This window comes from Mchenga conophoros, linkage group LG5, assembly GCF_057382185.1.
Source record: "Mchenga conophoros isolate Kocher_MC1m ecotype Shallow Benthic linkage group LG5, M_conophoros_male_GT1.1, whole genome shotgun sequence".
Classification (NCBI taxonomy): Eukaryota; Metazoa; Chordata; class Actinopteri; order Cichliformes; family Cichlidae; genus Mchenga; species Mchenga conophoros.
Window position 1 is genome coordinate 36,015,927 of NC_140530.1, and position 27,946 is coordinate 36,043,872.

Below are 27,946 nucleotides of genomic sequence, written 5' to 3' on the forward strand. Positions count from 1 at the left end.
ATACCGCCCGATGCTCTGATGCGACCTGAGTGCGCACACTGTGCCTCCATAAAATGAAGGTTATAACAGAAAATCTGTCGCGCTCTCTCTCTCTGTCTTTCACTCACTCACACACACACACCACCACCATCAACTTTGCTAAATTGCTAATGAAAAACATTGATCGGGCAGCTGTGACTGAGCAGCGATGTAAATCCAACTATTTTCATGGCTGTGTGCCTCCATTGCTTGTGTCCAGATCACACGCTGCACAGCCGTGCTGCTCCATCTTTTACACCAACGTTTACGTGTTTGCGCGCGAGCAGTGTGAGCGGCTGTGGTGAGACCCTCACGAGCGATTGATGATCGGGAGCTGCTCGAGTTGTTAATCACTTCTCTTTACCCCACGTATACTACACGATGCACGATGAAGGCCAAAATCGGTCCGATCACTCAAAAATCGGCTCAAAATGGGCCTAAAACCGCCCAGCATTAGAGCAGCAATGTTTGTTCAGAGAAAGGGAAGAATGGGAAAAGGAAAACACCTGGCTGGAAAAAGTTAATATGGGCATGTGCAGTGAATATCAGCGCTATGTGGCCAGAAGTGTGATAATATAATTTATTTTGTGTAATAAACAACTGCAAGGATAGATGATTACAACAAATAGATGACTAATACATAAAAGTAATACATAGATGAATAATGATGATGAGTTAAGATGCGTAATCATGGGAACAAGCGGGTTTACAAACAGGAGCAGCTGATTAGCATTAAGCCAATTGTACTAAATGCACTAAATGTGCACTGTTACAAGAATGTTTTTCTTTCTATTGTTTTCTATTATTTTAAGTTAAGCAGGACAGAGTTCTTTTAAAGAAAGATTTACTTATATTCTCAAAAGTTAAGCATGACAGGCTTCTGTTTAAGAAAGAGACCTGTTTTATTGTGTTAATGTTGTCATTTTGAGCTAAAAAATAAATGGCTAAATGATCATTTGTTTCACATGTGTTCATATCACAAAGAATACACATCTACTTAAATCAAATTCAAGTCAAATGGTTAAAAAAATAATTTCACACACAAAAAAAGAGCTAGAAAATTCACCACACTGGGAAGGGTGAAGACAACTGGGTCGCCCGGCCCTGGCCACGAGGTGTCCCTTATTTATTTTTCAGGGAGTTGGCAACCCTATACACCAGTAAAGTAAACACAAACATTTATAGAAAGATTATCCCAATTACTAGATAGGAGCGCGCTTTATATAGACACAGCCATGTCCATACATGTATTTAATAAACATGCGCATGCTGTAATGTCTTTACATAACCACCTTTATTGCTGTAAACGAATCTGCCTTTTTCAGAAGGAATGGGGTGAGAAATGGACCATCTCTCGGTTTCGTTGGGTATTCTGGTGCGCATGTTAACTTTGAAGGGAAGGCTGAAGCAGCGTGGTCCTTTTTTTTAAGAAAAACAAAAAGTGAACTTCCTGTTTCGGGGTGGTCCACAGACTGTGGAGAAAGGGAGGGAGAAAGGGAGGGAGGGAGCGAGGGGGAAGGGGGTGCACATTCCCGCATTGGCTGTGCAGCCGACTCCAGGGTGCTTTGCGGGACTCCATAGTCGAACATGGGGTTTAATTTTGTCACCGTTTACGTAAAGCGGCTCTGAAGAACCAAACTATGGAAAAGCGCTCCTGAAGGAGAACAATGTGTCGGTTTCTGTGAACAATTCACTTATCTCCATCCGAGCGCGCTTGGCAGAAAGTAGAGAGAAAAAAGGAGAGACGCGAGGCTTTACTGGAAACTCAGACTTACTTTCACGGTCCTTGGATCCTCAGCGCTCTTCCAAGGACTCTGGGAACCGAGTCAGAAAGTTTCATGCTGAATGTCCCTGCATTAACCTGAGGTAAGCAGTGCCGCTCATTTATGCTCGCTCCTCAAATCACAGCCGATTACTGGTAATTGTTACCGGGCTGAAGATTCTTCATCCTCCGAAAGTTGAGTTTAAGTACTTGAAACTTTTCTTAAAGTGAGAAAATAAATTTCAGTTGTGTCACTAATGGTCATTTAGCAGATGCTGCGTGACTTTTACCTAATTCAGGTTCTATACTTTTAAAGTTTACAGTTTGCCACTCCAAATTTCAGTATTGGACCTGTTTAATTTCTCTGTTTATCAACCAAAACCGAGTTCAGCATTGGTCCATCTTCACTTGCAAATTGTTTCTTCTGCCTTTTTCTGCCCATTTGTGGAGATGCACGGAGTGGCTCAGAGTTTGGACGTGACATTTTAAAGTTGTGCGTTCATCTCCTGGAGAAGTTCTTCCATGAGAGGTCTGACCGCCTGCACGGTATACACTCATCCGGCACTGAGGAGGGCGGCAAGGCCACCCGAGAACAGCTGTTTCTTGTAACCTGAAATACTTGAGGTGCCAGTGTCTGCTCCAAATGTGAGGTCCTGCCAGGGCACCCACAAAACAACACCTCACTGTGTGAGGCTTTAGTGGACAAAAAGCTCCTGTACATCTCTTATTAACTGACTTTCACTTCTGTCTTTCTTCTGGGGAAAAAAGGGGATATGAATTGAATAACCATAATCTGTTGTTAATCTGAGATAGATTATGGATTCTAATCTAATTATCTCTGCGAGAGGCCACTGTAGCTGCTAATGTGAGAAGATTAGGCTGCTGGACTTCATGTAGTGACCCTGCACTGAAGAGCGTCAACACTGGACTCAATGGGAGAGCCAAACACGTATTTATTCCAAAGTGACAGTGAGAAGTGCTAGGCATACAAACTCACAACCTCCCTTAACAGTATTTGCACAGACGCGCTCACATGCACACACAATATATACACTCCAATAACATGTGAGGGGAAGAGAATTATAGAATTATAAATAGATATAAATTACAATGAAATAAATTTACATTTAAAGGTTTATAGGCAGGTCTGGAGGCATTGTGGGATACCTGCTGAGCGTGATAGAAGCGTTTAGCTCAGAAGTCAGTTTTTCTTGTGTCACGCACTCAAGCGACGTTGATATATTTTATTCAATTCCATTTCAGTGAAACTCAGTGCAACATAGATTTAGCTTTTTACAAGTATTCACACTCTACTCAAGGTTGAGTTGGGGGAGAAACTGAGGGGGGAAAGTGCACTTGTCCTTTGGTCACATGTGAAAAGCTCTGCAGGGGAGCTTCCTCACCCTCCCTGGTCTTTATCACGTGTGTTAAGACCAAAAGGCTTCTTAATGGGAATGCTCTTAAACAAATACACCATCCAGGAAGCGACTGTCCTCCTAGAGCCAGACACAGGTGAGGACTGAGCTGGATTATCAGAGCCATATCAGAGCAGTGATAAGTCTCTCTCAAGCTGAATACAATTGGATGTGGTGGCACGAACCGCTTCCATCTTGGTAAAAACGAAGGAAGAAATGTTTGTCACTTTAAATGAAAGACATTTGTTGCATCTGCTTTACATTTGAATAAAACTTTGGACACTGAAACAGCTAAACTTGAATTTTTAAATAGCTGTCTGTGGCATTTATGGTGTGGACAACCTTAAATGTTGGCATTATAAGGCGACTGGTCATGTGATACACATGTAACCAAAAGCAGGCAGCAACAAGTGCTGTGTTTTTGTCCAGATTCCATTTTAGTCCGCTCAGCAAGAAACACGTGTCACGTGATGCCTACAACACCCCCCCATTACACACACACACACACACACACACACACACACACACACACACACACACACACAATCCTCCTCCTCTCCAATACCCTCCTCCCACCTTCCAGAGAGGGGGGGGCGTGAGGTGGAGGAAAAGAGGGGGGAGAAAGACCACCCTCACTGGGATCACAGCCCCTCAATCAGACCCTTTCACACCCTGTGAACCTGAAACAATCAGGGTTTAATAGCAGCTGTCTGTCTGTGCCGGCCCTGGCCTAAACCACGTAGGCTCACAGTGCACGGCCAATCGGGTTCGGCTGCAGAGAGAACAGAGTAGACAGGCATGGGATGCTCCAAAGGACACATAAGCAAAGACACACACAGACTCACAGATAGTCCTTTCTGTCTGTATCCCCTGCTATTCTTTTCTTAACTCCGACTATGCTCCTTTGACTCATGAAGAGGTGGTCTGTTTGATTAGATCTCTGATGACGGGGTCTGGTATTTGAGGCTTATGCTGGTTCTTCAGGTTGTGATTCTTTGTGTGTTTAGACTACAAGAAAACTTCAGTTGAGTTTGTGTGTCACCATTTATCTGCAATTGTTCATTGAGAATGGATACATTTTGGTTGTGATGACATTTTTGGTTATCTTTAAGCCCCCCAAAATCGGAATATTACTACAAGAAGCCTCAAACATGTATGCCAAAAGTCTGTTTTCACCATAAAAAACTGAAGCCAACAGTCAGTTCACACAAAGGATTTTGTAAGATCCCCTCTTCCTAGAATCCGTCAAATGATGCTTAAATGAAGCAGAGGAATGAGGGGGCGGGGAGGGTGGTTGTTACTAAGTAGTGGGCTGACACCAGAGGGCAAAGGCATTAGACACTTAGAAATCTTGAATCACATTAGCCAAAGGGCAGCCATAATAGAAAGGGGAAATGTTGCAGTCATGGGAAATATTCAGAAAATCACTGTTTGTGGTCACTTGGAGCTTTCCCAGCCACTAGAGGATGTACCAGACAAATTGCGTTAGTGGTGATTAAAAATAATAATAATCTGCAGAGATAATCAGTTCAAAGCAGTAGGAAAACGAGACACAGGTCGGCTGGAATTGATATAATTGCTTTGGTGGAGAGATGATGAAAAATTGAAGCCACAGTGGTGAGTTAAGACTGATCCCACAACTGATTTTTATTTTGTAGATGAAACATTTATCTACTAATCAACCAAAACAGTTGACAGATTAATCAGGGATGAGAATAACTGCTAATGGCAGCTGTAATCAAATTTTATAGGTGCAGTCCAGCTGTTTCCTTATTTAAAAAAAAATCAGGAGTGGCTCCAGTGTGGAAACATTGTTGCTTTAGTGGAGCGCAGCAGGAAACTTTAAGAGTAATGTTGGTTCTTTTTTACATTAAATCCTAAGACTGAGCCTGAGGGAATATGTGCATGCATGTGATATTAAGCATGCTGCACGCAGTAAAAGGTGGGGTCGATTCCTTCTCCATCGTCCTTTCTTCTTCTTTGAATTAGGGTGGCGGTCTTTTATACATTCATGTGTTTGTGCACATGTGTGCGTTTAAGCGCAGCAAAGTAGGTCGACTGTTAACTATCATCTCATGTGGTCGATATTAGAAATCAAACTGGTGCTAATAGGATCCAGGTGAGACTGTGAATAGCTTTTATATGCACTAACAACCCACATGGATACACACTCATTTCCCACTCGGTTTGCAACAATGGGCGTGTGGTTGGGGGTTTCTTTGAGGGATGGTGGTCGACTGTGGATGAGAAAAGAAAGGAAGAGAAAACCAAATCTGATGTTGTAATTTTGTAACGATTATATTCAGTCGTCCGATCAGATTGGTAAAAGCCAATCAAGCTCCTGTGTGTGAGTAGTGACTATGTAATGAGCTTGTTGTTTACAGATGTGTGTGCGTGTGTGCATGCGGGTTCATTCACAGAGTTTTTGTGCTCTTGCAAGATTATGTACCCGTATGTGTGAGTGTCGATTGCTGCGTGTGTTTCAATGTGTGTGTTCTCAGCCGCTGGTGACTCATGGCAGAAAGCGAAGAGGAGGCGGTGTTTATTATTTCACCAGGTTGCCATAGACACGCAGAGCAGACACGATGCATTCGGGTGCTGCCATCATCAGTGTAATTACGACACAGTTGTCTTATAGTCACCCTCCTCGCTGCCTGCGTCTCGCTGACTTCCACCAATACAAACGGATAAACACCGGTGTTACCCTTACGATTTCAGCGGTGTAGGGTTGCCCTGAGATATCACGCCTGATACGATGAGTTGTTAAAGACCTCTGACTTCCTCAACAGGACGCATGCTTCAGAATTTTCCTTCTTCTTTTTTCTCTTCCTCTCCAACAAGAAGACAGATCGCTCCTCGTTAGCACTTTATGTGGAAGCAGCAACATTTCCAACAGTTCCGTGTGCTGGAACGATCATTTCCAATCCCATTTGGTTAGAGACAGAAGTAGACAGAGTGAGACGAGAAGTTAAGAAGTGCAGAGGCGTACTCGTGTTGCGTGTGTTGTGATGGGTCTTCTGGAGAACAGCTCTGTTATCTAAGATGAGATAACGTCTTAGGATTCCTGGCTTGGCATATGTTCTCAGGAAGCCTGCAGTTGAACCATATACTCAGCTGTATGTATAAAACACATATATAGCACAAAATATGCGCTTAATCGTGCCGTGCTATGCTGCATTTTTCATGCAGTGAGATGCAGATGCACGTGGATGTCGATAGCAGTGTGTGTCTTGATTTCTTGTTGTTGTTTGTTTGTTTTTTGACACGTCACTGGTGAGTGCAGCATTACTTTTTTGATCACACGTCACAGTGCACGGTAGTGTGCACAATATAAACATTTATCACAGTCAGTGCTTCAGAGTTAATGGGAAATTTTTCACCTTTTTTATATTGAAGTGCATGATTTAAGAAAATGTTATAAAGATAACAAGATAAGATTTAGGCCTAGTATTTACTTTAAAATACTCGCAGTTACTGCAACACTTCTGTTAGTTCCCCCCGATACCCAGCCACGGTGTAGAGGAGCATCTGTGTGTTTTAATCACATTTCTCGGAGATAAGAACTTTGTGTGCCAAGTCTGCCAATCCGAAATGAAGCTAAGCAGATTGTGCAGATCTACTTACCCATTTGTATACATTTTTTTCTGAATGACCTCAGTGTCAGTGTGTTCCAGGTTTATAGGGGTACAAAACAAATTTAAAACAATGAATGGCCTAAACCACATATCATTGTGGCTTTGTACTGCATGTTTATGAGAGGAGTGGTGTGGTCAGTCGGACCCACAAAGAGAAAGATACAGATTCTTTCTCTTTGTGTGTGTGTGTGTGTGTGTCTTCTTTTGTTACTTCCCTTCCAAATATTCAATTTCTTTCTAAATAAATCTTACTCCTTGTCTGCTTGCCTTGTCTTTTCTTACTTTCTCATTCTTTCCCGGCTGCTCAGCCTCTTACGTCTATTTCTATTCCTGCTTCGCTGCTCTTTAACTACAGCAAGTGTGATTTGTGAGAAGCTACAGTGGCCAGCCAATGCCACGTTAACCAGATTGGATGCTATAACAGGAAATCTGTCCGCATTCACGGACATAGTATAGTGACGCACGCATAACTTGCTACCACTGCGAGCCAAATGCGAGGAACACTGCCAGTGATACACTGACACGAATCTGCTGCGGGTTACTTCACCCGCGGTCATACGGCCTCATTTTTACTACAGCACACCTGACATGATGTTCAGTCCGCAGAGCGCTTTGATCAGACTTCATGCTCCGTATGGAAAGTTGGCCTCTCACAGATGATTCAAACAGAAATCTCCACCTTCATTTTAATTTACAAGTCACATCTGTTGATTGCTTTCCTAGCAGGAACAGGATGATAAATCTGCCTACAAAGAGAAGCATCTGCAACCAAACCAAACCCATTCGAGCTGGAAAGCACGGCAGCGTAGGATTAACAAAAGCGATGCGTGTGCTTGTTTTGTCGGGTTTCTGACGCCTTAAACTGAAGCGACCGAACGGTTTCTTCTTCTGCAGCATCAAGTATTGTTTACAGTTATGTCCCCTGTGGTCTGCTGACATAAAACATAACTGGCCTACTTTGTTGCTATTGAGAAAACAATCCCCATCAGGAAACAACAAACTAGTGAAAGATTGTGTTTTGTGAGACACAATTAACTTCATTTCAGCAAAATGCATTGTTGTTGTCTCCTTTACAGTAGAGACAAAGAAGAAAAAAACACTTCCCGTGATTTTGGTACATATTTGCAAACTTAATTAAGCCTTTAGGAAAACAATATTGTTGGCAGACGCTGAGAAAGAACTTTCCATTTTCATTAACAGTGGAATTTTCTTTTTTGGGGGGAAGTGAAAGAAGGGAGAAAGAGAGTAAAGGGTGAAGGAGTAAAATATTTCATAGTGGCTGTGGAGTAGTTGGAGTGAGAGAGAGGGAGAGAGATGCAGATTGTTTTAAATCCGCAGCGAGTCAGGCTCTCAAATTTATGCCCATGGGCTGCTTCTTGGGTGGGCTGCAGGGAGGGCGGTGCACTAGATGGAGCAGGGGAAAGTTGCCGACTCCAGACTGTTCGCCTTGCTCTGAAGCTTTTCCTGCTGGAACACATTTACAACTCAACCGTCCTGACTGGCTGACTGAGTGCCTGGCCCTGCCCTAACTGACTGAACTACAGGGACTGATTTTTCTGAAGCTTATTGAGCAACCGCGGTTTTTCAGTGTGTTTGACGGCATTTCTAGCTTTAAGTGACGTCTTTCTTGTTTTCAGTCTTCTCTCGAAGTCTTCAGAAGTGAGAAACGATTACAGTATTTTTGCAGTTCTTGTGCATTTTCTAGATTTATTTTCAAAAATCAAGCTTTAAAAAAATCCCTCACTTCAAACGATTTCCTCCAACAAGTATTTTGTACAAAAGCAATGACAGAAACAATTCACATCTCGGCTTAAGAACTTGGATCAGATAAGGCATAATTCTGGCTCCTCTGTATTTCGTGCCAGCAACGACTGTTTGTTTTGCTCAGCATGGGAAAGATCCGGGCCCACATCTAGCCTACAAATAGATTCCCTGATGTTTAAGATGAGCGAGAGTGGCTCACTTAACAACCAGCTATCGAGCAGTGTTTTTCACTGTAGTGATCCAGGGCTCCATGTAAGCTGCCCCCAGCATCATTTCAACCTTTTAATATACTTAAAAAAGATCTAAAATAAAAGTGAAACTGTAAAACAGTCTAACCGAGTTTTTCCTCATGTCGAGTCCTACTTTTACACTGAAAAACCTGCTCAGTTTCACAAATGTTTGAAAGGTTTTCCTGCCGCAGGACTGAATGCACAGCAAGGGGATTACATCAGGAGCATGTAAATCAGCTCGCAGCACAGCTAACATCTAAACTTTAGATATAGAAAATGGTCTTTTTTTTCAACACGATAATGTGCTGACACTCACAAGCTTAATGATACATGTATATATATATATATATATAAAAAAAACACCCAGCACGCCCCTGCGGGCGGTTTATCCTTCAAGCTTGGGTCCTCTACCAGAGGCCTGGGAGCTTGAGGGTCCTGCGCAGTATCTTAGCTGTTCCCAGGACTGCGCTCTTCTGGACAGAGATCTCCGATGTTGTTCCCGGGATCTGCTGGAGCCACTCGCCTAGCTTGGGAGTCACCGCACCTAGTGCTCCGATTACCACGGGGACCACCGTTACCTTCACCCTCCACATCCTCTCGAGCTCTTCTCTGAGCCCTTGGTATTTCTCCAGCTTCTCGTGTTCCTTCTTCCTGATATTGCTGTCATTCGGAACCGCTACATCGATCACTACGGCCGTCTTCTTCTGTTTGTCTACCACCACTATGTCCGGTTGGTTAGCCACCACCATTTTGTCCGTCTGTATCTGGAAGTCCCACAGGATCTTAGCTCGGTCATTCTCCACCACCCTTGGGGGCATCTCCCATTTTGACCTCGGGACTTCTAGGTTATACTCGGCACAGATGTTCCTGTACACTATGCCGGCCACTTGGTTATATATATGTATATATATATATATATATATATATATATACATATATACATATATACACACACTGCCACCATACAAGGCCAGAAGCAAATTGTTGCTGTGGTATCAAAAAGTATTTAAAATGTTGTCTAAACTAAAACGTTTAAGTTAAGAAAGAGAATTAAACTTCAGTTAAAGCATTTTAAAAAAGCTACGTCTGAAAAAGAGAGAGGCTTATGTGGGCACCTCTTCTGCCTGTGTGTCTGGCTGCTTTGCCAGCTAATTCACTCTGAAGGTATTATGGTTATTTGAGGGCTTGTAAACCATTAAGTCTTTATTTACAAGAGAAAGAAAAGAGGGTCTGGGTTAGTGCGTGGGGGCGAGCTAGGTCTTGGTACAGGCACTGACCCCACCATAAGTGATCAGAACAACTGCGTTTCTCAACTAGCGGGCCCGTGGGACATCTGGTCCTGCTCACAGCAAACTGCAGACCACTCCTCACTTACGTAATTGAGCCCATTAATTACGCAGGGACGGCCTTCATTTCCTTGTAGCCAATAACTAATAGAAAGAGAGCCAGTAAAGAAGAACTCTTAAGACATATATGATTTTAGGGGGTGTGGTGAAACATGAAACAAGGCCTCCTAAGGTTAACAGTCCACAGGCTGTGCTGCAGCGTTGTGTGGAGCAGGCCTGTCACAATAATCACTTTAGTTTGGACGGTAAGCTGTCCCAGAAATAATTGCAGGAATTTCTCTTTGTGCCATTTCCACAAACATTTAATGGCCTACAGGACTTGTAGTTCTTCTTCTTAATAAATACCTGACATTGGAGTTGAATATGGATAAATATCCTCAGTCAATGGATTCTAAATAAGAGAGAAGCGCAAAACCAAAACAATAATAAAAAGGACTCTCAGACTCCCTGTTTACAGAGTCATTTGATTGTTTGCTCTAATGGGATTTCCTCTTTTATATGACTTAACCCAAAGTCTCTGTAAAAGAATGTTTTGCTACTTGGCAGCCATCTTGGCGTCACCTCAAGGCAGCCGTTTTGAGTCAACAAGATCGTGCACCTATCAAAGTGGACGGGGAGGGGGGCTTATGCTTTAATTTACATTTCCAGCCAGACATAAAAAAATTAAAGACTCAAAAAGTTTGGTGAATTTACCATAAATTAAGGTTTAAAAACAGTTTATCCTCTTTAGTTCAACACTACGTTGCAAGTTTCACAACAGCACCGCTATAACGGCTGCAGTAGACCAAGAAACATTTACCCACATCTTTAATCTTTAAGTAGATTTGCCCGTCACCCCACCTCAGCTGGTGTCAAGTGTTATTGTGGCAACACGATTGGCTCATATTTTGTTAGGAAGCAGATGATTGGCTCTTGGTGGGAGTGGTGAGACAGCCATTAACTTTGGCATTACAAAAGTCTCCACTACTTTTCTGTTCGGGGTTCTTTGAAATGTTCTCACACTGTAGCTCTGGACTGTGGGTTTAAAATCAACACCATTAGGACTAATTATTCAGAACCTTCTGGGTGTGATTATACAGTCATTAGGGAGGAAAAGAACCAGGTATTAGACTGAAGTAGCATCTCCATTTCATATGGCTCACTTTCTGTGTGTGTCTGAGTGAAACTCTGACCCAAAGACCACATGAAATAATGGAAGAAGCCAACTAAAAACGTCACGTCTGAAAGAAAACATCGGCTCATCCTGCTAAGGTGCTTTGAAAACACTTTCTCACATACTGGTTGTTGTGGAATTTCAAAGTAAAGCTTGAGACGAGTGATGGTGCAACACAGCTGTCAGTAAAACTGTGCTCTGAAGTTACATCTTGTGGTGGAGTTTGTTGTTTCTTGAGCACCAGTAGCCACTGTTGTTGGCCACACACAAAGCTCCCTGCAGGCCATTTTTCTTGGAGAGGACCTGGAGTAGATGGCACACCTACATGTTGTGACTGGATGGATGCAGGTGTGATGCCTGTGGTTTCACATCATCTCCTGAGGAGAGCTGCTGTTAAGGTGGAATGGAAATTTGAGTGTAATTACAGAAAACGTAAACCACAGCTTAAAAACAATGGAAACAAACCATTAACTACGACTACTTATTGTCTGCTGTTCTGATTTGATACACTATATTTGATATGTCTGGAGCTCAGGATGCAAATTGTGCAGTCCCGGGCTTCCCATGCCGTGAACTGACCTGCCGCTGCACTCAGCGTGAAACAAATGTTGGAATGACAATGTGACTGTCACAGCTGTTGTTGTTTCAGGTCTGTAGCTGTTGTCCTCTCATCCTCCTCTTCTTGTTCTCATCAATGTCTTTTCACTGTCTTTATGCCAGAGGGGTGGTGCAGTGGGGTTAGCCTGTGGGACCGGAGCTGCCACAGTATTGCACCTGCTAGCAGAAGTTTGAGGAGAGCGTGAGACAACGGAAGAGTAGCTGGGGGGTGAGACACTGTCTTTCTGTCATTGTTGGGCAGAAGCAGAGAGAGGGCACGGTACAGTGAAAGGAAGAGGCTGTGAGACTGCGCTTCTTGGTCTTTGGGCTGCGGGGGGAATCGCAGTACCATGCTGGGCATTTATGTCGGGCTTATGGGACCGGGCTCAGATGAATACACAGAGAGTCAACAGGGATCCACGCTCACTTTTCTGTTCTCACCCCACGTACAACGCTGTGGATTCTCACTGTGATAGTCTGGCAACCTGTGGTTCCCAGCTTTTCACCCAGTGCATGCATGAAACACTGCAGCCCCCTTCCATACAGAATGAATGAAAAATACTGCCAAGGTGTTTAGATCTTTTTTTCCAGATATCTTTATGCACGTCACAATGTGTCTGTGTGTGCGCGCATTTTTAAATCCTCTTTTCTAGATAAATTTGCTTACACAGACATGCTTTTTTCTTCTTATGACATTATTAGTAAAATCAATTTTAAATAAAGGCAATTTTAAATAACACTGACAGTTTTATTAAAGATGTTTCTTTAATAGTCCTCGTTAAAGTAAGTGGTCTTGTAGTAAAATGAAAGTGGAGTGCACACCTGACGTTTGAGCGTAATCATTTGGTGTTAGCTGCATTTTGCTTTCTTGAGCTTGTAAGATTACCATATATAAGATTAGCTTCTCTAACATGAACGTCTCCTCTGTTATTTTGATTAAGGTTTAGATAAGTTGTGTATAAAGCATAGTTCCACGTAGTTTACAGTCTGTGCTGATCCTCTAATCCCTTTTCTTTATAATCTGATAAAGAATATTTCTGAATTAACATATTACCGTGCACTCTCACTGCAGGCCTAATCTGATGACTAAGCAGCAGCAGGCTGTGACTTTGTTGGACTTTCCCGTCTGCTGCAGTTAAACCTTTTGCTTTGTCATTTCTATTCAGGACAGGTCAGGCAGTTGTTCCTCTGGAGCCCGTTTATTGGCCCTTATTTGCTGGCACCTGTACTCCGTTTAAAGCTCGGGCCAGCTGACAGACCGACAGATGCACGGTCGTCTGTGTGTTCTCGGTGTCGTAAGGGCAGCATTTCATTTGGGATACGAAAGGGAATTTGTTATGCTGTAGGGAACAGTCGGTGGATGTTCAAAGTTTCAAACAACAAAAACCCACAGGATCCCATTCAAAGGCATTATTTATCGACTCTTGTCTTCGCACGCAGCTGTGCAGCAGAAATGTGGTGAGCACTTGTGCGTTCGGTTTTGTGTATGTGCGAATGTTAGGTGCTGTGTGCACATGCCTGGGCTTACTGGGCTTACAGAGTGGGCGAAGGGTCCCAGATGTGGATGTTGTGCAAGGAAGGAAGTTGTTGGTGATTAGGTGAACTTTTGGGTGCACTGTTTTTATCAGATGCTAAGAGTCAGTCAGTGCAGACTTTGAACTCCTGAGCTTTGTGTGAAACATTTCATTCAACAACAAGCAAGCCTTCGTGAAAGTACTCTGTATAGCAGCTGCTGAGAGGACAAGGGATAACTCTGAGATCGTGTCAGCAAAGTCACCCTTAAATATCAGTGACGCTGCAAAATTTGACATTTGTATAATCCAGCAAAGGTGCATTGTGTTGCTTGTAAGCTTGACTTTTTATTTTTAGGGGCGAGAATATGCTCCTTCCCCTTTCAGAATACCAAATTGTTGCCTAATAACCAGAATCAACGTTTAACAATGACTGAATTGTACTGAAATCAACAGGTCAAAACAATTCTACAAAACCGGAGAAATGGGAATTGAGCTGGTAAAGATGGGACAACACTCTTTGCAGCTGCCATCTTTGGGGGTATTTATTATTTTGTGGTCAACAACGTCACAGGTTGTGACTTTAAATGCTCTCTTATGTAATCAGTCACTAATATCTCAAATCAGTCAAATCTCAAATCATCATTTGTGAGTGTGGGGCAATCTTTTCTGACTGAAAAAAAAAATTGAAATGGAAAAGAGACTTTGTTTACTTGGAAACGGGGTTACAGTTAGGAATCTGTGGTTTTAACACTGGAAAGAGAACAAATACAGAAAACAGCTAAAGTAAAACTATGACCTCTTCACTGTGTCAGAGTAATTCAGCTTAACCTTTTCTCAAACCTTTCTTGAAGTCCTGGATGGGTCCACTTTTCCACCCTCATTTCAGATCAGATTTTTTTCATCCCTCAAAGATTTGCTTCGAAGTAATGCAGCACTTTTTGTTTTCGCCTTGTATCTCAGTTCCTTGCAATCATAATCAAGTTACTTAACAACTCACCCCAACAAATCAGTGTTATAATTACAAAAGAACCGACATGTTCCAGTAAATGGTGAGCCGAATCCTTGCGGCTGCTCCCCGTCTTCCTCCTTCCCTCGTCTTGTGTGTCCCAGCTCACACTCCAGCTTCCTGTGGGATAGGGCCGAGCCTCGGGGCACAGAGATGTCTGTTTCCAGCCAGCGTGCTCGGTCACACATGCTCCAGCTTGTCAGACTGAGTTTGTGTGAGGGCAATGGGGTGTCAGAGTGAGAGCACGCGCATGTAAGCGCCTATACGTGTGTGTGTCTCTGGTCGTCTCCTTGTGCAAGTGTGTGTTTAGATGTTTCAGAGATATGGGCGCTTTCTCTGTGGGTGGAGGTGACTGTCTAGGACAAGATGGAAATTTCAATTAGGAGTTCACTGCAGTCCACGTTCATCTCAGGTTGCCTAAACACAGTTTGTCTTTGTAAGTTTTATTTGTGGGAGAGCAGCGGAAAAAAGTGTCTGAAATTTAAAAGACTGTAAAACATTTACTGTCTCTTGTTGCAATGGAAAATAAACGGTATATATACACAACTTACACACAGGCCTCTTTATTAGCCTGTAACTGGTAATCCCTCGGACTAAGATAAAGATTTTATGCTCACAAAATCCAAGTAATGAGTTAATGTTTTTAAACTTCCTGAAGCCCAAGCTGGCATCTTCAGTTATGCCTGTTTGTCTGCTGACTCCCACAAAATATTGATTTACTGTTTACAAGACAGAAACACAGTAAACATGCACACTGAAGATTCCTGAGCCACCGTTTTTACTTTTTAAATAATGCAAACCAAGAGTCAATCATAAGAATATTTATTTAAGCTTTAATATTTCTTTCTTGTTTTTGGGAGTGTGACTAACACGATATTCTACTGAAAAACAAGTTGTCACATTAACAAATGTCATCAGTCATATTTTATTCACTCTTTTTTAATTTTTTTTATTCTGTAAACGAATTCTGCGGTTTTTCCTCAAACCAAAGTGTTCAGTTCTGTAATTTCACACAGTCAGGCTTTTGGCATGTTTATGTGGGTCCCCTTCATGTCTGATCACTTACTGGCAGTATGTTAGGAGACACTGTGGTGTGCAAACATCAATTCAATGTATGTGTATAACTGTGTAAGCAAAACCGTGTGTCTCTGTGCTGAACACATAGCGTTGCACTTTGCCTCAGTGCTTCTGCCCCTGCTGGTTGGCCATCAGAGAAGACTTGTGGTGTGTCTGAGGTGTGTGGCTTACCACCGTGTCACTGCCTGGAGGGCTCTCGCTGTCTGTTGTCACCTTTGTGCACCGACAGATGCTGTGCTTCCTTTCACAGACTAATCCAGAATAAAGTCGCTGACACGAGCGCATTATCATAAACACTCCAAGTGAAAAACCAACACTGTAAGTAATTTATATTTACTAGTATGGAATTAAACATTTTAATGGCATATGATATATGAAATGGGAACATAAGAGAACCACAGCCAGCTGAAAGTTGAGGCCTTGTTGATGTAAAATTTGTGGTTTCATCTAACTGGAAGTGAATTTTCTCTTTCCTTATGCTTTTATTTAAATGTAAAAGCTTTTTGCTGATAGTTTTATATGGTCCAATATTGCACAGATTTTTCCCCCTTTGTTACATTTCTTCCTTCATACATGTGCTGATGGTGCTGCACCAAAAACCTTGTGAATGCTTTGATTGCTAGCAGATTTCCACGATTGCACGTAGTTTTCACGGAAAATAACGACTTGTCTGCAAACACTTGCAAACTGCCGCCTGATTTGTAGCAAAACCTAGAAAAAGTGCAACAGTTTGTGTCACGCTCTTGAGTTTCACTACCACTTGTCAAGCGGTTGATGAGTCACCATCCATCTATCCAAACTGTGGGTTACCGTGGAAATCTCCTAGCGGCCAGTTGCAACAAGGTTTTTAGTGCAGCACTTTCTTTGTACCCAGTGACTGCCAGCTATAGTAAGCAAGCACCCACCAAATGGTCGGGCAATACACATTTTTCTTTAGCAAGTGGTGGTTGGCAGTGGGGTCCCCGGCCTATGTGACTGGGCCAAAGCTGTTTTAATGTGTGCGCTGCAGCCTCAAAATTATGTAGATGTCTCCTGACAGAGCTGCGTGTGAAGGCAAATGTCTGCCACAGTAAGATCGGACAGTAAAGGATCTTTTACTGACCACCTCCTTAGTACACGCAGCTCCGATATGCACTCTCTATGCCATCCTGAACGGTGGTTTAGGGAGTGAAGATGCTGTCTGGTGCAAAATGTTAGAACTCTGGAAAATTGGTCTGAGGTTAACTTGTGAAAATGGCTTCAGATATTCCCAGTTATAACCATGGAGCTCTGGTTGTATTTTACTATATGCTGTCGCAGACTTGTGCTATGATGGAAATCTTAAGAAACTGTCACTATGTCTGATCAAGGGAAAGTGCTCTGTGATAAAAGTAACTAAAGTTTAGTTTTAACACTGTGAAGACATTTTTTTTCTACTAGTTCTACTTAATAGCATCTTGAGTGTGTAAGGAATTGGATATTTGATATTGGCCAATTTAGAGGAAATGATTGCAAGAATATTGTGTTTCTGTGAGATAAGCAAGAAGCAGAGCTGCATAATCCCAGTGTATATATAAACATGCATGCACATATGTGCACACACGTTCACCTTTACTAACACAAACTAATACACCCAGAAGTCAAGAAGGGGGTTGTTTTAACCTCAGCCCACAGGGGTTTGGAAGTTAACAGGAAGTGAAACTACTAAGAAGAAGATATTTCACTGATCCTCCTCTCCATAAACACGCTGAAGAGCAAACGTTTTTAACTTGGAGTGTTAGTGCCAGAACTCTTCTGCTAACTGACCCGGGGCTCTGAAGAGCTGCACATAACAGGCGCCCACATTGGCTTTTGTGTGCAGGAGGGTCTTTACATAACCCACATAACCAAGCACATTGTCTAGCAACCGGCCGACTACTGAAGGGCCTTGTAAATGGAGGAGGGGGTCTACTTGAGTGGAGGGCAGTAGCCGAGTCGAGAGGCTAGTGGAGCTAAGCTAGGTCGTGACTAAAGTTTGTTACCCTGATAATGCCCAAGTGGTCCAGATGCAGGGAGCTTTCTTAACAGCAAAAAGCAAATAATGACTTGCCAAAGGATTCGTTTTAGGGAATTAGGTGGGAAAATGAAATGTGCACACAAACATTTTTATTTTCCGAAGGTGTGTCAAAAGTGTTTTTTGTTTGTTTTTTTTGCAAAAACTCAAATTTTTGCCAAAGCAAATCATTTCTTAGTTAGTTAAGGCCCCTCAGTGTGCTCCCTGCTACATTACTCCACAAAGCCTGGCCTTCTTCACCCTGTTTCCAGCGTTTGGGTCTGAGCCAGAATTCCCTTGGAGCTGCCCAGGATGTTGAGGTATATTTTTCCTCCCCACTCCCAACGATGAGTTTTTTCAACATGTTTTCTTTTTGCATAAGAGAAATATTTGCATGTTTCTTTCGTTACGCTGACCCGATCACACCCAAAAGATTTTAAGATGTTTGTCTGCAGTCAATGTGAGATTTTTAAATTTTGGGGGGACAAAAAATTAAATTATGCTTTGGCAGGTGGACACTGAGGACATTTTTATTCCACATTGACTTTCAGTACAAAACCAACTGTATCCCAGAAGAATCTCCCTATGCTGAAGGTCACCAAGCAGTCGCAGCAGTCATTTAAGTGGCAGCACAACAGGCTCTCAATGGCAGCTGTGATCCTAACACAGAGACTCATTATGAAGTCCACACTTCACCTTAAATCAGATGATAATGATCCATTTATCACTGACACTTGATGCCCCGGTCATTCTTAACAGCTCACTCCAGGACAGAGGAAGCCTCTACTGGTTTTCCTGAGATGTTGCTATTATCTTACAATACACAAAGACAAGGTGTCCTGATGGCTCATGTATGAGTCCTCCCAAAGGCCCCCTTGCTGCACCACTTGGAGTTTCACGCCATTGTCTCCAAGCTGCCAGAGCATGTAGGCCGGGGGGGGTAGAGATGGATGTGGGTTGTATGGGTGCTTCGCAAAGATGTGTGAAATGGGAGTATGGGTATTAAGGGTCTTGGCTCAGTTGGGGGTCTATTGTCCTGAAGACTGAGACCCCTGCTGGCATCCATGATCTCCCCCATTGACACAGAAGCTCTGCTTTACTCCCAGTGTGTTTTTGTCAACCTCTTTCTCACTCTCTCGCTTTCTCTCAGTCACTTGCACGATCCCTTTTTTCAGCTTTCTTTTTGCTCTGAGTCACAGTAAAAGAATCTGGAGAGTCCTTCTCGCTGCCGTTTCATTTAACTGAATTCATACTTGACGTCTTGTTGTTGATGGCAGTGGTGACGGGCCACTGTCGCTGTGTTTCATTAAGGTCAATTAGAGATGTCACGATACCAGAAATCTAGTGATCAGTACCAATAGCAGTAGAGGTACTCAGTGGCAGGCCATTTATTTAAAATGTTAACATTTTATTTTGTTGACAGGACAGGCTGGAATGTGAAGCCTACCAATGCAACCGCAAGCTATCATGTTAGTTACATTATTTTAGCTTAAGCCTTTATATAATGTTGTTCATTGCAAAGATTTTAGCCTGTCTAACACAGCTGATGTAACCTACGTAAGTGAGATTGTGCTGGTGCAGCTAATTACCGTGTGGTTGTGTCCCGGTGTTTTATGTAGTACCAGCAGATAGAAACAAAGTACGGGGACTTTTTTCCCTCCTGGTTCCCCACTCTTTGTTGTCGTCAGTCTTTTTCAGGGGTAAACATATTTTCGCTCTCTCTATTTTTCGCCATCTTTGTACATTCCCTCGCATCCATTCCAATAGTTTCAGCAGCTCTGTAATTTGTGAGTTATTATATTGAGACATTGATTATTACTTCTTATATCGAGGCGATGATTGTTATTCTCTCACAGTTAAAATGAAAAAACTGTGGCAAAAAGTACTTGGAAATGCACAGGAAGTCTCATAATAGTCGCGTCTGTGTTGACCTGACATGTAGTTACATTTCCAGGGAGGTGGACGTCAGGTATCTGCACCATTCACCCTGTTGACTGCCGTTGGTCTTTCCAAATAAAATGTCAAAATTAAATGAAACTATGTAATTTATTTGAATCAACGAAGAATTTTGTAATAGAGCATCACTAAAATGTGCTTTATGTCTCCTTGTATATGGGCAGCCTTGTCCGTAGTAAAAGCTTCACACCTAAATTACCCCAAATTTTTTGCATTACTGCACGAGCCCCATATATCACGTATGCACGCTAGGCCAGACCCATACTGCAATTTCAGGGCTGATACCAGTACATACTTTTAAGCTTATTTTAGACTTCTGCGTTGAATCTATGCAGAGACTCTGTGCAAGTTTCCAACATTGTTGTGAGCATTTAAACATGTGTGTCGTTTGCCTCCTTTGCTCTGCAGCTGCGTCACGAAGCCAATAGTTGTTCATTTCTCTCCTCCAGTTCATCCAGAAGACGAAGAAATGTATAGGAGGAAATGACAATACTGAATGGGCCACCTTTTGCTGGTGGCGTTGGTCATGGTTTGACATACTTACGGTGTAGATTTACAGAAGCACAAGTCCACTGCAAACAGCATGTTTGTGTTATTGAAAAGTAAAAATTATACATTTATTGTTTATTAACTCACAAGTTAGCTCCCTGAAGCCACTCTACTTGACATAACTCGATAATGTGATTTCTGCTTCCAGTTCTGTCAGTAAAGAGTTTTCAAGTTGGAACATGTCAGATATACATACTGATATATGTCTGTGACAGGCCAGTACTGGCTGTTGATGCCGGTCAGCAGATATAGTTCAAATAAAATGTAAGAGCTGTGAAGTTGTTCAGCAGCATGATAACTGGGTTTGCTGAAGGAATACTGCACAAATTTCAGTGTGTTTCCTTACTGTGGTCCTAAAAGGTCCCTTAAACTGCAGCATTAAGCAGTTTGATTTTCTTGCTTGAGGATGATTCCAACTGAGCAGTATATGCATATCGATATAAATCCTTCCCTTTCTAATTGATCTCCTCTTGCCACCAGCAAAGACCTCTGGGTGATTCGGACACAGTTTTGAGTGTTTTTTGGGCAGATTGTGAATGTGTGTGTACATATACCTATTTGCACAGTGTTATCCAGCTTGTGTGAGGCCAACAGGAGTCACACGATTGTCAATAGTAGAAGTCTATAAAAACCTGTCATTGACAAAGAGAGAACAAACAGCCACGGTTTGTTCAGGATTTCCTAACAAACACTCCACAAGGAGGGCCGTGGTTAGTGGAGAGAGGAGGAAGGAGAGGCAGAGAGAGCCAGTTAGGAGTTGACTCTCCCTGAGGAACAACAGATGAAAGAGCAGTAAACAATTATGGTGACTGGATGCTGATATCCTAAAACTAAAGGTAAACACCCTAGCATCTGGTGGTATTGAGATTCTTGACTTTAAAAGCCATAATATGCTAGCACCGTTGAAGTTATATATTCATAAAGAAATCTGTTAGAATTTTGAATGAAACTACTTAATCGCAACAAGTGGTTAATTGTGTGTACAAGCATATATTAAGCTAAATGAGTGCTTTTACAGCGTTAATGTCTTAATTTGATTACTTGTAAGAAGCATTTTTATTTCATGGTAGACTGTTGAGTGGTTTAGTCTTGAAAGCTCTTGTGTAACTGGGTTTATTTGCAGATCGGCAAAGCCCGGTTGAACTTTTTAATCCTGAAAATTAAAAACCTCAAATTAAACGTTTCTGTGGTTAATCCCTTAACATTGAAGTCTTTTGACTTTACTGAAATGATGCTCTTTCTTTATAAAGTCCTGTTAGCATCATTCTAAAAAGGATTTCACTGGATGGCATCTTAAACAATCTTTCTTCAATTAACTATATACAAAAGTACTTAAATTCATTCAGGATGTGATGAAATAACAAGAACAAACTCATTCATGTGTGCGCATGCATCAACCAGCATGCACCCTGTTGACACTGTTGCTCCTGCTTTTTCTCTTTAGCTTAACGTTTTCTTACTTATTTCTTTGTCCTTTACTTAGAGTGCTCTTTCTTTTCAATCATGTACATAATGTCCTTAGGGATTATGAAAGTATTCTGATTCTGATTCTCAGTCACTTTATTCCATTACTGTGACCCTAAAAGTCAATTTTAAGTTTATCACATGTCTTATAAGCTTCATCTTTGTAAATGTATCAGAATGAGTAAATCAGAAAAAATGGAAGAAATACAAGCTAGAAGAAGAGAGAGCGAGATGTTGTTGGAGTACCTTTATAAAGATCTATTCAAGTACTTAACTACAAGTATTTAAGTAAAAGTACTTTAAGTTTGTAAACTTGCTTTTCAGCAATAACAGAACCATAAGGCTCAAGAAGAGTTTGTGTTGTCTGCTCTGTAATGAAACTGTAAGTTATAAGACCTACTGATCGTGTCACCGCAAATAATCACATAATAATCAATTTATTATTGTCTTTAACTGATGCCGGCCAATAAGAGAGTGAGACAAATGTGCAGGACAAAGAAAGGAAATGAAGGATATTTAGATTGTCAGGAAGCGTGACATGTGTTTGCCAGGGTTGACTTTTATCTTTTACTTATTTCTTATGCTAACACACTTTTACTCTCACTTTTTAAAGCTGTAATAAAGCACTTTTCTTTTTAAGAGGACCTGCTAATTAGTACATGTGTGAAATGTGAATAACAACAGTTTGCCTGGCCTGCACTGTCCCTCGGGATAAGCTGCCTCAATGGGAGCACAACAGCAGAGCCCTTGTGCAAACAAAGTGTTCTCGAATGAAGGAGGCATTTAAAAATGATCGCTCTTCACAAACAGAATGCGATGCTCCTCTCTTTGTCATTCTCACCTTGTTTCTCTTTCACTCTCAAGTCACATCTGTCCCTGTGAGAGACAGTTGGCCCGCACTAAAACCTGGAGTCACAAATAACGTGCTCTTTTCTTTTTCCGATCATCAAAGGGCTTCATCTGTGTTCTGGTTGTGTCGGAACTTGCAAGGAGATGATCAGTGGAGGAGTGGCAAGCAGAGAAGGTGCTGTGGTGCTGGATATGCAACTTGGAAACCGCGACTGAGTGGCCAGGCTCGGGAAAGAGGGAAAAAATGAGGAGGGGGGCGACTGAGATTGGAGGTGGAGAGTGGAGTGATTAAAATTCATCCCACGGTGCAAACAAAAGGAGGAATGAAAAAGGGAGAGAATGCAGGAGAGACGAGAGAGTGAGAGCTCTGGGTAAGAAAGATTTGGGGTGAAAAGAAGATTGTAAGCCTCAGCAGATCCCTGAACAGTCCTCCCCTCCCTAAATGGCTGCCTTGTACTCGCAGCACAATTATCCTCCCGAGACAACGGAAAGCAACGGGAGGAAAGGGGGAAAGTGAAGAGGAGCGGGAGATGGATAGATGAAGAGCAGGAGGGAGAGAAAGAGAGAGAACATTAGTTATTCGGCAGGCTTTTCCTCACAAGATTTGCAGAGGCAGCGTGAACAGGGGGTCAACAATTGACTCAATTACAAGACAAACTCTCCAAGGGCCCTACACCACCACTCACCGCAGACCCTGCAGCTCTCGGGCAGGCTGTTAATTTTTTTTTCTCCCCCCCTTTTCTTAGCTGGTAAATGTTTGCCCCTCTTCAGGTGCCCCTGGCAGACGCAGGAACTCCAGCCTACAGCTAGACTTTAACCTTTTCAGCCACTGAATGATTCCCCTCTCTGTTCTCCATGAAGAGCTGGAGGAAAAGAGGGAGCGATGGAATGAAGAGGCAGATGAAGGGCTAGAAGCCTTCTCTTTGTTATGCTTTGTAGCTCGTAATGAATAAGAAACGTCTGGTGACCCAAGGGGAGGCTTTTTTTTTCTTTTCTCCATTGCACAGGTGGAATTTTTCTTTTCCTTGTACACAGCCTTGTGTAATATGGATAAAAAGAAAGGATTTTCCATGTAATTTTTGTATTACATCTGTAGCTATTACCTCTATACTATAACTTAGATACTTAGTTGGCCATACTATAGATTTGTATTGATTTTACTCCCTGTTAGTTCCTGTTTGGTTTCACCGTTAGAATTTGGGTACTGCTGTATTTACATACACATGAATGCTTGGTTACGGTTATGTCTGTCCAGTAAACTCATTGGTTTAGCCAGCGGGGTCTGTACAAAGGCAGAAAAACAGCTCTACAATGCACTTATTCATATATTCTGTCTTCTTTGTTTCATTTGTTTAACCCTTGTGTGGTGTTCGTATTTTTGTTACTCAGCCAGTGTTCATGGGTCTGGTGGACCCGCTAGAGTTTTGGCTTTCCAAATTAACACTATCAAACAATTTTATGTTAAATTACTCAACAGATGTTTACTTCATCCCAATTACAAGACATATGAACAGCAAACATGGTTAATTTTTTCCCTTTACCTTTGTTAGATCACATTTATGAATTAATGTGCTTCTCGTTTTTCTTTTATATAAAATGTTATAAATAAATCAGTTATAATCAAGTGGAGTGAGTGGAAAGACACAACACATTTACACGTGAAAAAATAATTAATTGTTTAATTTTTCTTTTGAAAAAAACCGAACACGGGTCTCACAGACCCGAACACCATACAAGGGTTAAAGCAATTTAAAATAAATTGTGGGTTTAGGAGTGCTTTAACATGTATCCACGACATATGAAGCAAGTGTGATGCAGCCTGTTGCGTGTGGACTCAATGTTTTCATGTTGATTTTTCCATCCTGAAGATACCTGATGAAAGAATGGAGTGCCAATGTGTGTTTTGCCTCTTGCTAGCTTGGTTAGCAAGTTGCATTTTGTCAACTGTACGGCTGCAAAGCTAAAATGCACATGTTGGCAGATTAGGGCTAAGAAACAGGCTAATGAAAATACTAGACTTTCACTCGCCACAACTAAAGCACAAACCTAATGTTAGTCAAATAGTCAATTGAAGGGCTCCAAAAGGCACAAACACATTGAGCAGATGCCCATCGGCTAAAGCTGCATTTGTCAGGACACCTTCCACTTAACATGCACGTGCCTGTCTGCCTGCGGACTGTCTGCACACTACCCCTGCTTGTGCATAAACCAAGCATTAGCTGGTTGCCGTGGTTTAACTAGTGAAGGAAGTTGCTGTTTCCTGCCAGGAAATACTCAGCCACCTAAGCAACTAGTCAGAGGACATGGATCAAGAAGTTCTTAAATAAGAGGAAGGTCTTTAGAAGTGCTGATACATTTGTGATAAACGCCAACTGAAACCTAAATTAAGTAGCATAACTTTATATGTAATTTACAGCTGAACTGAAAAATGAGAATGAGTAATAAATAAGGAGTATTTGTATTATAGAGCTGAAGGATATCAGAAACAGTTTCTTGACCTGTTTGAAAGTCACAAAAGCAAGATAATTCTGCAGTGCTAGAAAAAATAGGAGAGAGAACTTGCAGTGTTTGCCATTTTTCCCGGCGACCGTGCATTTATAAGGTCAGACAATACAGTGAGGAATGGGGGTTCAACAATAGGCCTGCGGCCCTTCTCTTGTCAGTCAAAAGGACTGCTCAAGCATGTGCCTCAACTCTGCTCCCTCTCTTTTTTCCATCTCTTCTTCTTCCATCAACTTGATTTTCTTCCTTTGTCTCTGTTTGTCACTCTCATTTTCTTTACCTCCCTGCCGCTTGTCTTTCTGTCGTTCTGTCTTTTGTATTGCATTTAATTTCCCCCAATCCTTCTTCTATAAAGGAGAAAGAAGGACACAAATACCACACACAGACTTTGAGTCATACGCTGCACAGCAGCATCACTGCCACCAGATTTTTTCCATCTCAACTGCCTCCTTTTTTTTCTCTGTAGGAAACAATAGTAGAAGTGTACTCTACTTTTTGAGTTTATGCATTAGCATTTTACTTCACTTTATTTTACTTTACTGCAGTTCTGAACCTTGATCGGCAAAGGTGCATCTGAGAATATCCAAAAAAATATGAGTGAGAAAATATCCCAAGCTGACTGTCTTCTGCTGTCTGCTACATGTGAGAACTTCGGACAATGTCCTCATCCGATTCCCTCGACGTTGTCCAGATGTAGCGTGGCACGAGCCAACAAGCAGTGAAAACTCTGGCCTGAAAAACCTCCAAGTAATGGAGAAGGATCAACTCTGTGTGTGTGTGTGTGTGTGTGTGTGTGTGTGTGTGTGTGTGTGTGTGTGTGTGTGTTCATGTCTTTAGCGAGCCATTCACTGCTGCTGCTGACGTAAACGGTGCCCTTCTCATTGTGTTCGTCACACCGGGTCTGTGGGTCATCTGAGCCAACCGCCCGCTTCTCTCAGCGTGTGTCTGTATACTTGCTGCTCCGTACCTTTGTGCGCATTTGCATCTGTTTAGTTATATATGACAGGTTATGTGTAAATATTTTTGCAGTGTGTACACTGTGTTTGTTCGCCTGAGCGAGTGAAAGTTTGTGTCTGTGCTTTATGTGCATGTGCTCCCTGCGCATCACTGATCACTGCATGGAGATACCGCCTGGAATTTAGGGCTGAGACGCAGTGAAAGGGAGCCCCTTCCTCATGCATGAGATAGCATCAGTGTTTACATGCACAAATAGCAGATAGCTTCTGTGATTGCAAAACATCTCCAACCATTTTCTCATGTAAAGTGCAGTGAATGTTCTTCGTTCGGCCATGCTTTGACAAAAAAAATGGAAGCCATTAACACCGGTCGTTAATGTTTTGGGCACAGCGATGCTTGATGGTTTGTAGTTTATCTGTTCATTGATTGCAATAAATAGATCAAATGGGATATCTTTTTATTTATATACTATACTCTAATAGTTATACTGTGCTCTCATAATTTGAAGGCTGAAAAGCTGGAACCTTGTCAGCCTTCAGAAAAATGAAGTGTTTTTTCCTTTTTTGGGGCAACCAAACAAGCAAGCAGTGTTAGCAGTTCATTGGAGCAATACACTGAATCCCTCAAGCATCGTGTATATTGGAAAAAATGGGGGAAATAGTTGTTGTCTTGTGTTCTGAAGTCTAGTTTCTAATTATTTTAATATAGGAAGAATTAGCTTGGTCTAGAGGTCTGTGGAAAGCTTTCCAACCTGTCGTTGGTCTCCTAAGAGTGGAAAGTGTCTCAGTGCAAATCCTTGCTGAATCTTAGTTCTCCTGCATCTGCAGCTGTGGATTCAAGTGCTTAACAGTTTAAACTGCTTGTAGCTCCAAATCAGAAGCCACCTTTTCCTTCTTTTCCACCAATTTGTGCTGCTGCTCTTGCCATCCTAGATCCATTTCTGTCATGGTGCTATTTGAGAACTGGCCCGTATTTTGAGAGTTTGTGAAACAAACTGTTGTCTAGCTTTAGTAGCAAAATTTGGTCAATTTCATGAGACGTAAATTATGGTGGTTAGAATCTATAGGCTACATCCGCCAATCACTGTGACATTTGTTGTGGTGTCCTCTCCAATATTCAATACCACTTAGCTGGAGAGAAGAAATCTCTCAAACTGACTTGTTGTAGTGACAACATCCTGTTAGTACCACACCCAAAATCAGTGAGCTCTTTTGAATGACCACAAGTGTTTATAAAGGACGACTGCATGGACTGGTGCTTGATTTTATACACCTGTCCCAACGCCTGAACTCAGAGATTGTCCATGTAGTGTATGCGAATGAAGAACGATCAGAGAAGTAGTGGAGGAAAGTTCTCAGGCTTGGGTTCATCCTTTTACACTGTGTTCATTATTTACATGCATTGACGTTTCTCATGTGACATTATTGTTCAAGAATTGTCCGAAGTGATACAGCTACCGGCTGCTACGGGAAAAATGCATCTTCCCACACTGTCTGGCATTGGTCCCTCGTTATTGATGGGTGAAATTGGTTTAAAAGAAGGTGCTGAACCAAAAAGCTCCTAGGGGTTGCTTTGATTAGTAGGAGATCGCCATGGTTGCCTGTAGTTTTTCATGTTTGTCAACAAATACTTGCTAAACACTAACCAACTGGTAATAACACTTGAAAAAGAAGCAAACTGAAAAAGGAGAAGGTTTGCCTTCAAAGTAAAAGTTGCACCTTTGGATACATGTTTGGTGAAGCATTTACTTTGAAGGAAAAGCCCATCAGCTCTGTGCAAACGATGACTGGACCTGTCAAAAGCCATTGCAAGGAGATTTTTGCCAGTTGCACAGTGAATACTTGGTTTGTCCTTCATGACGAGTGCTTGCCAGATGGTCACTGACCAGTCTCTAAGCCTGTCTGACTAGGGTCTTTTTTCAACTTGGTCCTACATTGTCATCATAGTTGTGAAACACACAAAATAAGACAAGTTAACGTCACGTTGTTAACACAGGTTTTTGACATGTTTTCATATCAGCAAAAGGTGATCAGCTCAGAATCTGTAGCAGTGAGGGACAAAAGTTTAGAAATGTGACACATCTGACTGGTCCTGTGTCCCCTCCTCTTATACAAATTGTTTTATACAGAGATACAGAGCTC

The 27,946-nt window shown here is 42.0% G+C and overlaps 1 protein-coding gene across 2 annotated transcripts in view; it reads left to right on the top strand.

The window, feature by feature from the left end:
- Positions 1-1,563: 1,563 nt before the first annotated feature.
- The window catches only part of gli1 (GLI family zinc finger 1), a 53,233-nt gene continuing 26,850 nt past the window's right edge, over positions 1,564-27,946 (top strand). Inside the window, exon 1 of one of the 2 annotated variants that reach the window (XM_085275164.1) lies at positions 1,564-1,884. The gene's annotated coding sequence lies outside the window, so the exon portion shown is untranslated. Of the gene's footprint in view, positions 1,885-15,786; positions 15,836-27,946 lie in introns of those variants that run through there. The other variant, XM_085275165.1, reaches the window with a different exon arrangement.